We start from the raw sequence: 14,822 nt of genomic DNA, 5'->3' as shown, positions 1-14,822 counted from the left end.
TGATGGAGCCTGAATATAAAGAGCTCAAGGAATCTCTTAGAACAAGCTAGAAGACACTAGGAGATAAGTGTGACAACTAAGCATACATCCACATGAGGTGGAAAGTCCTCAAACAAGGTGAGAGGATAAGTATGACTTAGGAGAGAACAAAATCATGTATTGTCAACAACTTATAACTAACTCGTAGACTACAACTAATAAATGAAATGCATTTACCTAAGAAAGCTTAAGTAAATAGAATAAATAATAATTGATTAATTATTTACTCTAACACCCCCCCTTAAGTGCAACTTAGGGAAATGCCTTAAGTTCACAAAACTAAGAAATGTAGAAATGGGTCGTGGCAACAAGGCCATGTTAGGTACCCATGTACAAATGCAAAAGATGCAACCTTTGAAAATGGGGAAAGAGAGAAAACCATGTTAGAAAAACCCTCCCCCAAAAAGAGGTAAGAACCTAGTGAAGAACTAAAGAAGCCTTCAACTAGGGAATGTCCCCTAAAATAGGAACAAGGAGTGATTATGAAGATCATCACTAAAGCATGAAGAAGTCACAAAATTTTCCATCAGAAAGAAAACTGTTGATCTGAAGAACCTCCATGAAAGAAGAAGGCACAAACTAAGCATGTCTATATGGTAGATGATCCATCTCATCGAAATGCATAGGTAGCCAACCACTACAAATGCCTTCTATATAGGATCAACCACTGAATACATAGTTCACACTATCGAACCATCGAACCAAGGATGCATTAGAATAATAGCATAACCCCCCCTTAATGTAGATGGGGTGAGATGACAAGAAATTGAGAAGGTGGGTGAAAAATCTCCTATAGACAAACCAAGAATGATGAGTGAGGAAGAGGTACAAACACCTATAAAGGCATGGTCACAACGATGTTACATGGGGCTAATATCATGGAAGGGACACTAACTTAACAAAAGGAGAATGCCTAAAATAGTAAAAAACTATCCCCTCCATGGTGCTTTATAAAAATAGTGCATGTACAACTGACTAAAAAACAATGTTCATGAACCTGAAATGCAAAAGTGACACTTTATATTAGTACAATACATAAAAGTGCTTCAAAATGATAGCTACAATAATCAAAAAAGGAAATAAGCTAACAACAAAGATAGGAAAGCCCAAAACAAAAGAAACCATGTCAGAAAAATGATCCTTGGACCTAAAACACCCAAGATATCCACCATATAGAAAAAATGCTAAAAATATGATAGAAAGAACATGGGCCAAAATCTAAGAAAAAAGACTACATTTCTGAAAAGGTGAAAAATTAGCTTTCCAAAAATATAATATTTTTAAAAAACTAACATGGGACACAAAAGATATGCATGCTAGAGTCAAAAAAACAATTTCAGACTTCAACTAGAAAAAGGCAAGAAAACTGCATCAAAACCTAAAAATACCTACACCAATATCTCTGTCTCAAAACCAGCTTTTTGGCACTTCTTTCAGATCGAAAAAATACCTCAGTATGCTCCAGTTCTAGTCAAAAAATTGAAGGTAGGTCAAAAAGGACCTAAGAGAGGTGCAAGAGGCACATGATGTAGTGCTAACATCATGCTGATGTCAAAAAATAACTAGCTAAAATTTGATGGCTAGTCAGTTGTCACAGCAAAAAAGAATGCCATGTGGCACGCCACATGGTAGCCACATGGCAGAAAGCTGACATGGTAGGGTCCATGTGGCATGGTGCCACATGTCTGTTGTAGGAACTGTTAAGTATCTGTTGACTAGACTAGACTGCTGACTGGACTGAGAGTGGCATTGACTATTCAGAGGAGCGGTAGGCGAGCGAACAAGCTCGATAGAGCAGAGAAATAGGGGGTGTCGCTTGCAGAGAGGCCGTGGCGGCTCAGCCAGGGGTCGGTGGAATGCGGGTGGCATGCGGGAGGTCGCTGGGTGGCCGCCTAGTGGCACTTTGGTGCTACTATGGCGATGCATTTTTTTTTTAAAAATTGTGTTTCCCATCCAAAAAATCGTCCGTACGATCATACGGAAGGGCGTGTAAGCAAATTTTTTTTGCCTCCCGGAGCCCTGTCTCCAAAATTGACAAGTTTTATATGAATCTTGACTGAAAATAGCCTTTAGAATCCAATGGTAGCATTCGTTTTGGCCCAATGTGCTCCAACAATTTTCTATTCTCCTAATTTGAAGAAAAATGCATAAACAAACTAGAGTTTGTGACTTCAAATCACAGCTTCAAAAATCTTTCAACAAAGCAGCAATAGTGAGGCTCTGATACCATGTTGGAGTTGATGAAATCCAATTTTGAAGATGCCTAAGATCACCTGCATGCAATAACCTATCAAAGGGAAGCCAAGGAAGGAAGAGCGTGGAGCAAGGAAAAAATTCTAAATGGACATGAGAGACAAGAAGATATTGCAACACAATAAAATATGTATTTACAATATGCAAAAATGAGATGATGATCAAAATACAATGAGGGAGCCCAAATATAAAGAGCTCAAGGAATCTCCTAGAACAAGCTAGAAGATGCTAGGAGATAAGTGTGACAACTAAGCATACATCCACATGAGGTGGAAAGTCCTTGAACAAGGTGAGAGGATAAGTATGACTTAGGAGAGAAAAAACTCTCATATTGTCAACAACTTATAACTAACTCGTAGGCTACAACTAATAAATGAAATGCATTTATCTAAGTAAGCTTAAGTAAATAGAATAAATAATTAATAATTAATTCTTTACTCTAACAGAAACTAGGTATGAATCACTAAATAAATGATTGAGATGAACTCAAAAGATAAGAACCAAAACAATGTATAAAATTGCACATTGTATGATCATTTTTTAAACGGTGCTAGCTCAATAGAAGAGCACCTGCTTTAGAAGCAAATGGATGGTGGTTCGGTTCCATCATGCCCTATTATGACCAAATACACTATTAAATGCGCTACTAATTTTTTTATATCAAATATACTAATAGATATGCTACTAAATATACCACTAAACATGTGACTAAATATACTAAATATGTGACCAAATCTATGATTAAATATACTACTAAATCAAATATTAAATTAATTACTAAATATACTACTAAATTTAACACTAAATATACTACTAAATTTACCACTAAATAAATGATCTAATACATGGCTAAAATTGCATAGTAGTAAATTTAGTAGTGTTATAAATGATTGGATATTAACTACTATTAGTCATGTGACTAAGTTTAGTCATATATATACAAAAATTAGTGGTTTTTTGAGTCATATATTGTTGTTTTTGTACTAGTGTTTAGTTGTTCTTGTTTGGCCTTTCAACTCAACAAGAATTGTAGTTCATGCATTTTCTATAAGGTAAGATTATTCAAATCATATGTAGGTAATGTAATGACCTCATTAAGGTCTACTAGCTCATCATCATCCTGTTCTACATGAGTCATAACCTAAGATCTTGAGGGTATATCACTTGGTAGTGATAGTTGTAATTGATTCTCTTTCTCACTTGATCTCTCCTTTGGTTGGTGCACTGGTGTAGATATCATCTTTTGTATAGGTGTCACTAGTGTAGGTTCTACAACCTTTGCACTTGGAATTTGAATGAGAGCTTGAGTAGCCTCTTTCTCTTTCTATGTTATTTCTTCATCTATCAATTTTGTTCTTGAAACTTTGATGGGGACACAACCCAACAATAGAATGGACACAACAAAAAGAGGGAAATTGTATTAACTAAAAAATAAGCTAGTACATTCAGTACAGAGAAAATAAACCTCAAAACATGCCCTAAGGGATTACAATAGCATAAATGTGGAGATAATTTCTCCTTTTAGTACCTCCTCTCAAACTCCACTCCGAACTGCCTTTTACAGTGCCAGGAATCTCCTTAAATAGACCCTAGAGGGTTAAGGACTAGGAATACATTCTAGAAAGTGCTAGTAGGCATCCACCGACCAAATAGAAGGCTCCAGAAGCTGTGTTAGAAGTTGGCGCAAATCTAGAAGAATCCAGAAATGGTAACCAAACTTTTGGGAGGCATAACTTTTGAACCGTAGCTCTGATTGACGAACTGTTTACATTTTCAAAAAGCTCTTAAAGTACTCTATAGCCCTATGGATAGGCTTCACTCATCCCCCATTTTTGATGCTTTTTGAAGTCATCTAATGCCCCTAACTTGACTTTGAAGCATTCTTAGGAGGTCTCCAAAACTCAAAAAACTGCAATAACTTTCAAACCGTGGGGCCTTTTGACCTGATTCTTTTTTTGGAATGCTCTAAATCACAATTACATTCATCTGGCCAATTCACACCTTCTAGTTTACCAAAATGATGGCCCAATTACATGTTCCTATTTTTTTGGAATTTTCTAGCACACTGATAGTGGAACTATGAGAGTTGGAACCTTTATTTGACCCAAATGGGTGTCCAAAAATGAAAACACATAAAACAGAAACTAAGTCTAAGTATATTTTTTTGGGTGACACAGGATTGCCCTTATACCTCTGGATGCTCTTGCATTAGACAACCAGGGTAGATTGAAAAGTGACCCTGTCACTTTATGAATGGTAGAGGAAATCCCAAATGGGAAACCTTAGCTGTTGAAATCCAAGTTGAGTCCTCGATTGGTCGTCCTTTCCATTTGACCAAATACTCTTCATACTGCCTATTTTTGGTACTCCTACCCACACAATGATCTAGAATGTCTTCTATCTCCTCCTTCTTAGAAGCAGGAATTGGACATGGCTCTAACACTAGCTCCTCATCTACACCATCATCATGATACTCTGTTAAATCTACAATGTTGAAAATGGGAGAAATGTGAATACCATCTGGTAGCTCCACCTCATAGGCATTTCCTGAGTCATGTTTCTTCAAAACTTTGCAGGGGCCAAATTTTTTCATTTTCAGCTTGTTGTAAATACCGGCTGGAAATCTTTCTTTTCATAAGTGCACCATGACTAGATCCCCTACTTGGAATTCTTTATGTCTTCTCCTTTGATCAACCCTAGCTTTATACTCTTGATTCATCTTGGTAATGTGTGCCTGAACCTCCTCATGTATACTAAGTCATTACCCCTTTGTGTCCTTGGCAATCCAAGAACAAAATCCATACTTATGTCCTCCCATGGCCTTGATGGAATAGGCAATGGCTGATATAGGCCAATATTGTGACTAAACCCCTTGGCAACTTGACAAACCTGGCAACTTTGTACAAAATTCTTCACATCTTGTGAAATTTGAGGCCAAAAATAATGTTCTCTAAGAATGGCAATGGTCTTATCTCGACCAAAATGTCCTGCCATCCCTCCGCTGTGTTTCTCCTTAATCAGATTTTCCCTCATGGAACTCCTTGGAATGCACAATTGACTACCCTTGAACAACATGCCATCCTAAATCAAATAGTCTAACCACTTGGTTCTATCTATAGCAACAGGTTCTTTATAGGCTTTCCATGCTTCAGCAAAACTAGGATCCTCGGGGTACAAATTCTTGAGTTCATCAAACCCAACTACTTCAACCTGCATTACTGTAAGCAACAACTGTCTCTTGCTTAGTGCATCTGCAACCCTATTAGATTTTCCACTTCTATGCTTCAACACAAATGTATAACTCTGCAAGAACTCTACGCACTTCATATGCCTCTGATTCAATTTACCTTGGCTATTTAGGTACTGTAATGCCTGATGATCAGTATACAAAACAAATTCCTTTGGCAATAAATAATGCCTCCATTTCTTTAAGGCCTAAACTATTGCATAGAACTCTTGATCATAAACATAATACTTCTTCTTTGCATCATTCAACTTTTCACTAAAATATGCAATAGGCTTACCTTCTTGGCTTAATACAGCCCTAATAGCACTGCCACTGGCATCACAATCAACCTGGAAAACCTTTGTAAAATCTAGAAGTGCCAACACAGGTTGTTCTATCACCTTCTTCTTCAGCAATTCAAAACTTCTCACAGCTGCTACAGTCCATTTGAACTCTTTTCTATCCCCTCTTATTGCATCAGTTAGGGGTGCACATATGCCACTGAAATTCTTAATAAACTTCCTTTAAAAAGTAACCAGACCATGAAATGATCTTACCTCAGTAGCAAACCTTGGAGTAGGCCATTCCAAGATGGCTTTTACCTTCTCTAGATCAATTTTGAGACCTTCGGGTGATATAACAAACCCCAAATAGACTAACTCCCTTTTTGCAAAGATACACTTCTTCAGATTAATTAACAGTTTCTCTTCCCTTAGCCTTTGAAGGACACTACGAATATGCAATAAATGTTCTTCCAAATTTTTGCTGAAAATTAAAATATCATCCAAAATAAAAATAATTTTTTTTCCCAAGAACTTCTTAAGTACCTCATTCATGAGCCGCATGAAGGTGCTTGGTGTGTTCGTCAATCCAAAGGGCATGACTAACCACTCATAAAGACCCTCCTTGGTCTTGAAGGCTATTTTCCACTCATCTCCTTCTTGAATCCATATCTGGTGATAACCACTCTTTAGATCTATCTTTGTGAAGTACTGAGCTCCACTCAAGCAATCCATAAGATCATCCATCCTTGGCAAAGGAAATCGATACTTGATGGTTATCCTATTTATAGCTCGAGAATCTGTACACATCCTCCACTCTCCATCCTTCTTTGGTGTGAGTACTGTAGGTACTACACATGGACTCAGGCTCTCTCGAATCAAGCCTTTCCTCAATAACTCCTGAACCTATCTATTTAGCTCCTCTATTTCAGTAGGAGTCATCCTGTGAGAAGCCTTGTTAGGCAAACTAGCTCCTGGAATCAGATCTATCTGATGACTAATTTGCCTTACTGGTGGCAATCCATCTGGAACATTATTAGAGATAATATCTCCAAACTCCCCTAGTAAATCTGAAACTTCAAGTGGTATTTCACTACTGCCTTCTTTATCTTTCCTAGGAATCAAAGCATAGCACATATGCTGATGTTTCATACCATCTAAAAACTTCCTTTCATCAACAAGACAAATCCTAGCACTGCTACATACCTTTTCACCTTCCTTTTTCATGGGCTTCAATTTGTGGCGAACTCCATCCTTTGTTAGAGAGTATGTGTTTGCATGTCCATCATGTACTATATGTCTATCAAAGTGCCATGGTCTACCCAACAATAGATGGCAAACATCCATCGAAATAACATCACAGAGAACTTCATCATGGTAACTCCCAATTTTGAATTTCACTAAACATTGTTCACTTACCAAGACCTTATGATCATCTTTTACCCAAGCAATCTGATAGGGCTGGGGATGTTTCTCCCTCTTGAGCTTCAGCTTAGAGACCATCTCTTCTGATACCAAGTTATCAGTGCTACCACCATTAATGATCACATCACAACATTTATCCTCACACTTGCATCTGCTATGGAACAAACTCCTCCGTTGTCCTGGTTCAATCTCACCACTTAGTAGGACTCTTTCATTTACCAAGGTCTCTCCTCTTTCTACATCCTCTGAGTGTGATGATTGTGCATCTTCATCCACATGAGCAACCCTAGCTTGGCCCTTAGCTCTCCTATCTATTTGGCCGTTAGTTTGTGGGTGATGCGTGGAACTAAATTTCAAGTCTGTTCTCAACTTTTTCCACAATGTCCTCCAAAAATACCCCACAAATTTAGTATCTCTGTCAGAAACTATACTCCTTGGAAGACCATGTAGTCTTACCACCTCTTTGAATAACAAGTCTGCAATATGGACATCATCATGAGTTTTGTGGCATGGAATGAAATGTGCCATTTTGGACAACCTATCAACCACCACGTATATTGAGTCATTACCCCTTTGTGTCCTTGGCAATCCAAGAACAAAATCCATAATTATGTCCTCCCATGGCCTTGATGGAACAGGAAATGGCTGATATAGGCCAATATTGTGACTAAACCCATTGGAAACTTGACAAACCTGGCAACTTTGTACAAAATTCTTCACATCCTGTGAAATTTGAGGCCAAAAATAATATTCTCTAAGAATGGAAATGGTGTTATCTTGACCAAAATGTCCTACCATCCCTCTTCTATGTTTCTCCTGAATTAGATTTTCCCTCATGGGACTCCTTGGAATGCACAATTGACTACCCTTGAACAACATGCCATCCTGAATCAAATAGTCTAACCTCTTGGTTCTATCTACAACAACAAGTTCTTTACAGGCTTTCCATGGTTCAGCAAAATCAGGATCCTTGAGGTACAAATTCTTGAGTTCATCAAACCCAACTACTTCAACCTGCATTACTGTAAGCAACAACTGTCTCCTACTTAGTGCATCTGCAACCTTGTTAGATTTTCCACTTCTATGCTTCAACACAAATGTATAACTCTGTAAGAACTCTACCCACTTCATATGCCTTTGATTCAATTTACCTTGGCTATTTAGATACTGTAATGCCTGATGATTAGTATACAAAAAAAATTCCTTTGGCAATAAATAATGCCTCCATTTCCTTAAGGCCTGAACTATTGCATAGAACTCTTGATCATAAACATAATACTTCTTCTTTGCATCATTCAAATTTTCACTAAAATATGCAATAGTCTTACCTTGTTGGCTTAATATAGCCCCAATAGCACTGCCACTAGCATCAAAATCCACTTGAAAAACCTTTCTAAAATTTGGAAGTGCCAACACAGGTTGTTCTGTCACCTTCTTCTTCAGCAATTCAAAACTTCTCATAGCTGCTACAGTCCATTTGAACTCTTTTCTATCCCCTCTTATTGTATCAGTTAGGGGTGCACATATGCCATTGAAATTCTTAATAAACTTCCTGTAAAAAGTAACCAGACCATGAAATGATCTTACCTTAGTAGCAGACCTTGGAGTAGGCCATTCCAAGATGGCTTTTACCTTATCTGGATCCATTTTGAGACCTTTGGGTGATATAACAAACCCCAAATATACTAACTCCCTTTTTGCAAAGATACACTTCTTCAGATTAATTAATAGTTTCTCTTCCCTTAGCCTTTCAAGGACACTACGAATATGCAATAAATGTTCTTCCAAAGTCTTGCTGAAAATTAAAATATCATCCAAATAAAATATAACAAATTTTCCCAAGAACTTCTTAAGTACCTCATTCATGAGCCCAATGAAAGTGCTTGGTGCGTTCGTCAATCCAAAGGGCATGAATAACCACTCATAAAGACCCTCCTTAGTCTTGAAGGCTATTTTCCACTCATCTCCTTCTCGAATCCGTATCTGGTGATAACCACTCTTTAGATCTATCTTTTTGAAGTACTGAGATCCACTCAAGTAGTCCATAAGATCATCCATCCTTGGCAAAGGAAATTGGTACTTGATGGTTATCCTATTTATAGCTCGAGAATCTGTACACATCCTCCACTCTCCATCCTTCTTTGGTGTGAGTACTGTAGGTACTGCACATGGACTCAGGCTCTCTCAAATCAAGCCTTTCCTCAATAGCTCTTGAACCTATCTATTTAGCTCCTCTATTTCAGTAGGAGTCATCCTGTGAGCAGCCTTGTTAGGCAAACTAGCTCCTAGAATCAGATCTATCTGATGACTGATTTGCCTTACTGGTGGCAATCCATTTGGAACATTATTAGAGATAATATCTCCAAACTCCCCTAGTAAATCTGAAACTTCAAGTGGTATTTCACTACTACCTTCTTTATCTTTCCTAGGAATCAAAGCATAGCACATATGCTGATGTTTCATGCCATCTAAAAACTTCCTTTCATCAACAAGACAAATCCTAGCACTGCTACATACCTTTTCACCTTCCTTTTTCATGGGCTTCAATTTGTGGCAAACTCCATCCTTTGTTAGAGAGTATGTGTTTGCATGTCCATCATGTACTACATGTCTATCAAACTGCCACGGTCTACCCAACAATAGATGGCAAACATCCATCGAAATAACATCATAGAGAACTTCATCATGGTAAATCCCAATTTTGAATTTCACTAAACATTGTTGACTTACTAGGACCTTATGATCATCTTTAACCCAAGCAATTTGATAGGGTTGGGGATGTTTCTCCCTCTTGAGCTTCAGCTTAGAGACCAACTTTCTGATACCAAGTTATTAGTGCTACCACCATCAATGATCACATCACAACATTTATCCTCACACTTGCATTTGGTACAGAAAAAAATCCTCCATTGTCCTGGTTCAATCTCACCACTTAGTAGGACTCTTTCATTTACCAAGGTCTCTCCTCTTTCTGCATCCTCTAAATGTGATGATTGTGCATCTTCATCCACATGAGCTACCCTAGCTTGGCCCTCAGCTCTCCTATCTATCCTTCCTTGTCATTGAGGGCATTCAAAGGCATGATGACCTTCTTCATTGCAATGGAAATAGGTACCACAGAAGCCTCCTCTTCCTTGTCCATGTCCTCTACCTCTTCCTCTTTGATTTCCAAAGTCTTGATCATGGAAGCGGTTGAAACCCTCATTCCTCTGGTTCTTGCTAGTACCCACATCTTCATTTTTCTTATGGGTTTCATTGCGGCCTCCAGATGATCTATTGCTTCCCCTTCCTCCTTGACCACACCCTCTTTGTCTTCCTTCAAACCTTTTATTCAGCTTCTCTTCAACTCGTAGGGAAAGCTAGTATGCCTCTTCAACGCTGGTCATTCTTACCAGACTTAATTCCTCCTGGATGCTAGGTCGCAACCCACTGATATAATGAGCAACCTTCTCCTTATTTGCTTCTGCATATCCTGCTCTAATCAAGAGTCAATAAAATTCATCTGTATATTCTTGGACTGATCTTCCTACTTTTATCCCATGCATCTTCTTAAACAAATCAAGCTCGTAGTCCACAGGAATGAACTGCTTCTTCAATTTGTCCACCATGTGATCCCATCTTGTGATCTTCTCCTTTCCTCTTCTGTTTCTTTCCAATTGAACCTCTTGCCACTAGATTTTGGCATGGACTTTTAGTTTGGCCTTTGCAAACTTAACCCTATCTGGGTCCCTGATATCCTCATTCTTAAAGTATTCTTCCAGTTCATTGATCCAATCAATCAACTCATCTGGTTTCAAATTTCTTGAAAATACACCTACTTCAATTTTAGGTCTTTTCCCAAACTTAGTAATGGCCCTAAAAAGCCTTTCCTTTGCATGATTCAGAACTCCCCCATCAAATTCCCCTTCTGGTCCCATTTCTTCTTCTTCATTGTCATCCTCACTGTCGTCACCTGCAGCAACATTTGCTCCTCTATAGAGCTCATCTTGCAATGCCTGTACCTACCTTTGGAGGGCTCTAACCTCCTCATGATTAATAGCTCTGGCCCTTACACCATTCTCTCTTCATGGAGGCATCTTCTAAGTCGAACCCACAACCACACAGTCCTGGGTCAAACTGCCTCACAGTCGACACTCTGTCTACACACTCAGGAAAACCAGCTCTGATACCACTTGATGGGGACACAACCCATCAATAGAATGGACACAACAGAAAGAGGAAAATTGTATTAACTAAAAAATAAGCTATTATGTTTAGTACAGAGAAAATTAACTTCAAAACATGCCCTAAGGGCTTACAATAGCATAAATGTGGAGATAATTTCTCCTTTCAGTACCTCCTCTCAAACTCCACTCTGAACTGCCTTTTACAATGCCAGGAATCTCCTTAAATAGAACCGAGAGGGTTAAGGACTAGGAATACATTCTAGAAAGTGCTATTAGGTATCCACTAGCCAAATAGAAGGCTCTAGAAGCTATGTTAGAAGTTGGCGCAAATCTAGAAGAATCTAGAAACGGTAACCGAACTTCCGAGAGACATAACTTTTGAACCGTAGCTTCGATTGACAAACTGTTTACATTTTTTGAAAGCTCTCAAAATTCTCTATAGCCCTATGGATAGGATTCACTCATCCCCCATTTTTCAGCCCTTTTTGAGGTCATTTAATGCCCCTAACTTGACTTTGAAGCATTCTTAGGAGGTCTCCAAAACCTGAAAAATTGCAATAACTTTCAAACCGTGGGGCCTTTTGACCTGATTCTTTTTCTGGAATGCTCTAAATCATAATTGCATTCATCTCGCCAATTCACACCTTCTAGTTTACCAAAATGATGGCCCAATTACATGCTCCTATTTTTTTGAGATTTTCTAGCACACTGATAGTAGAAATATGAGAGTTGGAACCTTTATTTGACCCAAATGGGTGTCCAAAAATGAAAACACATGAAACAAAAACTAAGTCTAAGTATATTTTTTTGGGTGACATAGGATTGCCCTTATACCTCTGGATGCTCCTGCATCAAACTTTCTGATAATTTACTTCCTTTTTCAAAATTTGCATACAAGTCATTGGTGGTGAATATGAAATCAATGCCTTACCAAGTTTCTTAGCACTTGTAGCCTCTATAATTGGTGTGACTATAGCATCATCAATATTCTTAACTTCAAGCTTTGGATATTCAATTACCTATAATAGAATTGGATTTGTACAAAGTTTTCTTGAGTCCTTCACCAATCCTTGGATTTCCTCTTCAGTGAGTACATTTGGATTAGGTTTTGGAGTCTTCTTATCATTTTTTCTTCTACAAATGTTTGTTGTATGTCAAATCTTTCCATAGTAATGACATGTAGGTTTTCCTTTTGATTTTGCATTCCCCTATTCTCCACTTTTGGATGATTCTCCCTTAGAAGTTGAAAATTGCTTGTATCCAAGTCTTGATGTGTCTTTTGTTCTTCATAGCTTCATCATGTCTTCAAAATGTTTGATTGCTTCTTTGGTTTGTTCATCCTTTCCATGAGTTCCTTTTCATGTATTAACTCATTCTTCAATTTCTCATTTTGTAACTTTAGATTTATGATCTTCAAATCTTTTCTGTTTGCTTCCTGATTTGAAATTACTAATTGATTCATCATTTCAAGTTGATTATTTGTAAGCTTCTAAACTTCAAATGATGTTTCTTCAATTTTTCTAGCTATCTTCCTTTTGTCTTCTTCAACGATGAGATTATCTTCTTTTTTTCAATGGCTTCATTTAGTGTGATAGATTGAATTTCTAGTTCTACCTTTAGATCTTTTGGTTCCTTCACTAGGATACATATTCTTTTCTAGTAATTCTATCATTGATTAATCTTTGTTACCATTCCTTCCATTGTCCAACAATCCTTTTGTATCAACTTCTATGTATTGAGTGTCATTAAGCTATATAGCCAACTCTCTTCTCCTTTCGAGGGATTTTCTAAACTCTTATTTTGTTGTCTTTGATTGTTGCAACCCAATCTGGATTTTAATTTTCTAATTTTGGATGATCTTTCCCATCTTTTATACTTTCATCTCCATGATCTTATCCTCTCAAGCTATTAAACTTCTTGACAAGATATTTGAGCTATGATACCAATTGTTTGAATATATATGGGAAACAAGATACTGAGAGAGGGGGGGGGGAGAGGGGGAATCAAAAGCTTAAACTTTTCTCAACAAAATCAATTTCATTAAATTATACCTAATTCATCATTAAAACTATAATGCCAAAACATTAAATAAGTTCATCACATCCATAACAGTTCAACACATAACACACTGATTTGGTTACCTAGAAACTCTTCAAGATAAAGGTAAAACTGGTATGGGGATGAAACTCAAAAATATTCACCATTGCAATAATAAAGTGAACCTATTAAGATTATAATGTTTGACCATAAGATCTACCTGGTGAAGGGTCTATCCTATTAAAGACTTAAAGGACTACTAGGTCTTTACTTGTTAGAGGGCTTGACACTTACAATAAAGTAAGGACTCTATTAGGAGATTTACATAGGTTTGTTAGGACCACTATGTTAAGAGATTTTCCCTATCTCAATTACAAAATAATTAATTTAGTACCTAACCATCCGTATACTCTACAGGATGATATTGGGTCTCCTCTTTCCTTTATCTTTGATCTAATTCTCCTAATTTGATAAATCTGTTTAGACCTTCACTGCTCTAATCTTTGTGTTGGATTTATCTCTGTAACTCCTTCACATGAGTGTATTCTTTCCACATTTCATCCATTTCCTATAATTCTAGGGTTAGAATCCTCCTTAAATAGACTTCACATGAAGCTTCTAGATCTTGATGAACAGTTTAAAATTCATCATCTTTTGTTGTTTATATCTAATTTTCTAATTGGTTGAATTATTTGCATAGGGATCATTACCTTCTGCTAATGATGCGTAATCAGAATCTGATTTGGCTCTACAAATATTAAATCTCATAGAAACGTTAGAAAAAATGATTCACATATGAGTTTGTACCATTACAAACTCACATATCAAAATTGCATTGATTGACACTTGAGTGCTCTAACTCTTTGTCATGTATGCTATTGCTCATCTTTTATAAGTCTATATGCTCAGCACTTGATAACTTCTCACTATCCTTGTTCTTCATTATATTACTCAGCTCATATTATATTCCATGATTCACATATATGCTTTATCTCTAGTGAATTCTTGATAATAATTTTTCTTCTTAGTCTAAGTATTGTTTGTTCAACCATCATAGTGATGATCTTGTAATATTGCCTAGCAAATGACTTGCAAATCACTAAGTGTTTGGTCACTAATCAACAACATAGGCTTAGATATCAACACATCAGTATAAACACTATGATCTATCTCTTTTATTTATCCATACACATGTACCTATCCACCACTACACATAGAAACTAAGGTCATCCCAGTCAACATTAACCCTATTTGTAGGCCAAGGAAGTATTTGGGCCTTAGTTGCTCCTTTAGCAATGCAAACCCACCACCACTACACCACAAGGTGATTCCCGATGATTAGGACATATTTGTTTGCACACATGATGATTTATCAATCATTTTTTGTGCCCCAAC

The sequence above is a fragment of the Cupressus sempervirens genome, chromosome 7 (assembly GCF_028749045.1).
Source record: "Cupressus sempervirens isolate cs-2001-9-10 chromosome 7, ASM2874904v1, whole genome shotgun sequence".
NCBI classification, from domain to species: domain Eukaryota; kingdom Viridiplantae; phylum Streptophyta; class Pinopsida; order Cupressales; family Cupressaceae; genus Cupressus; species Cupressus sempervirens.
The sequence above is the reverse complement of the archived record's forward strand: the minus strand, read 5'-3'. Positions refer to the sequence as shown.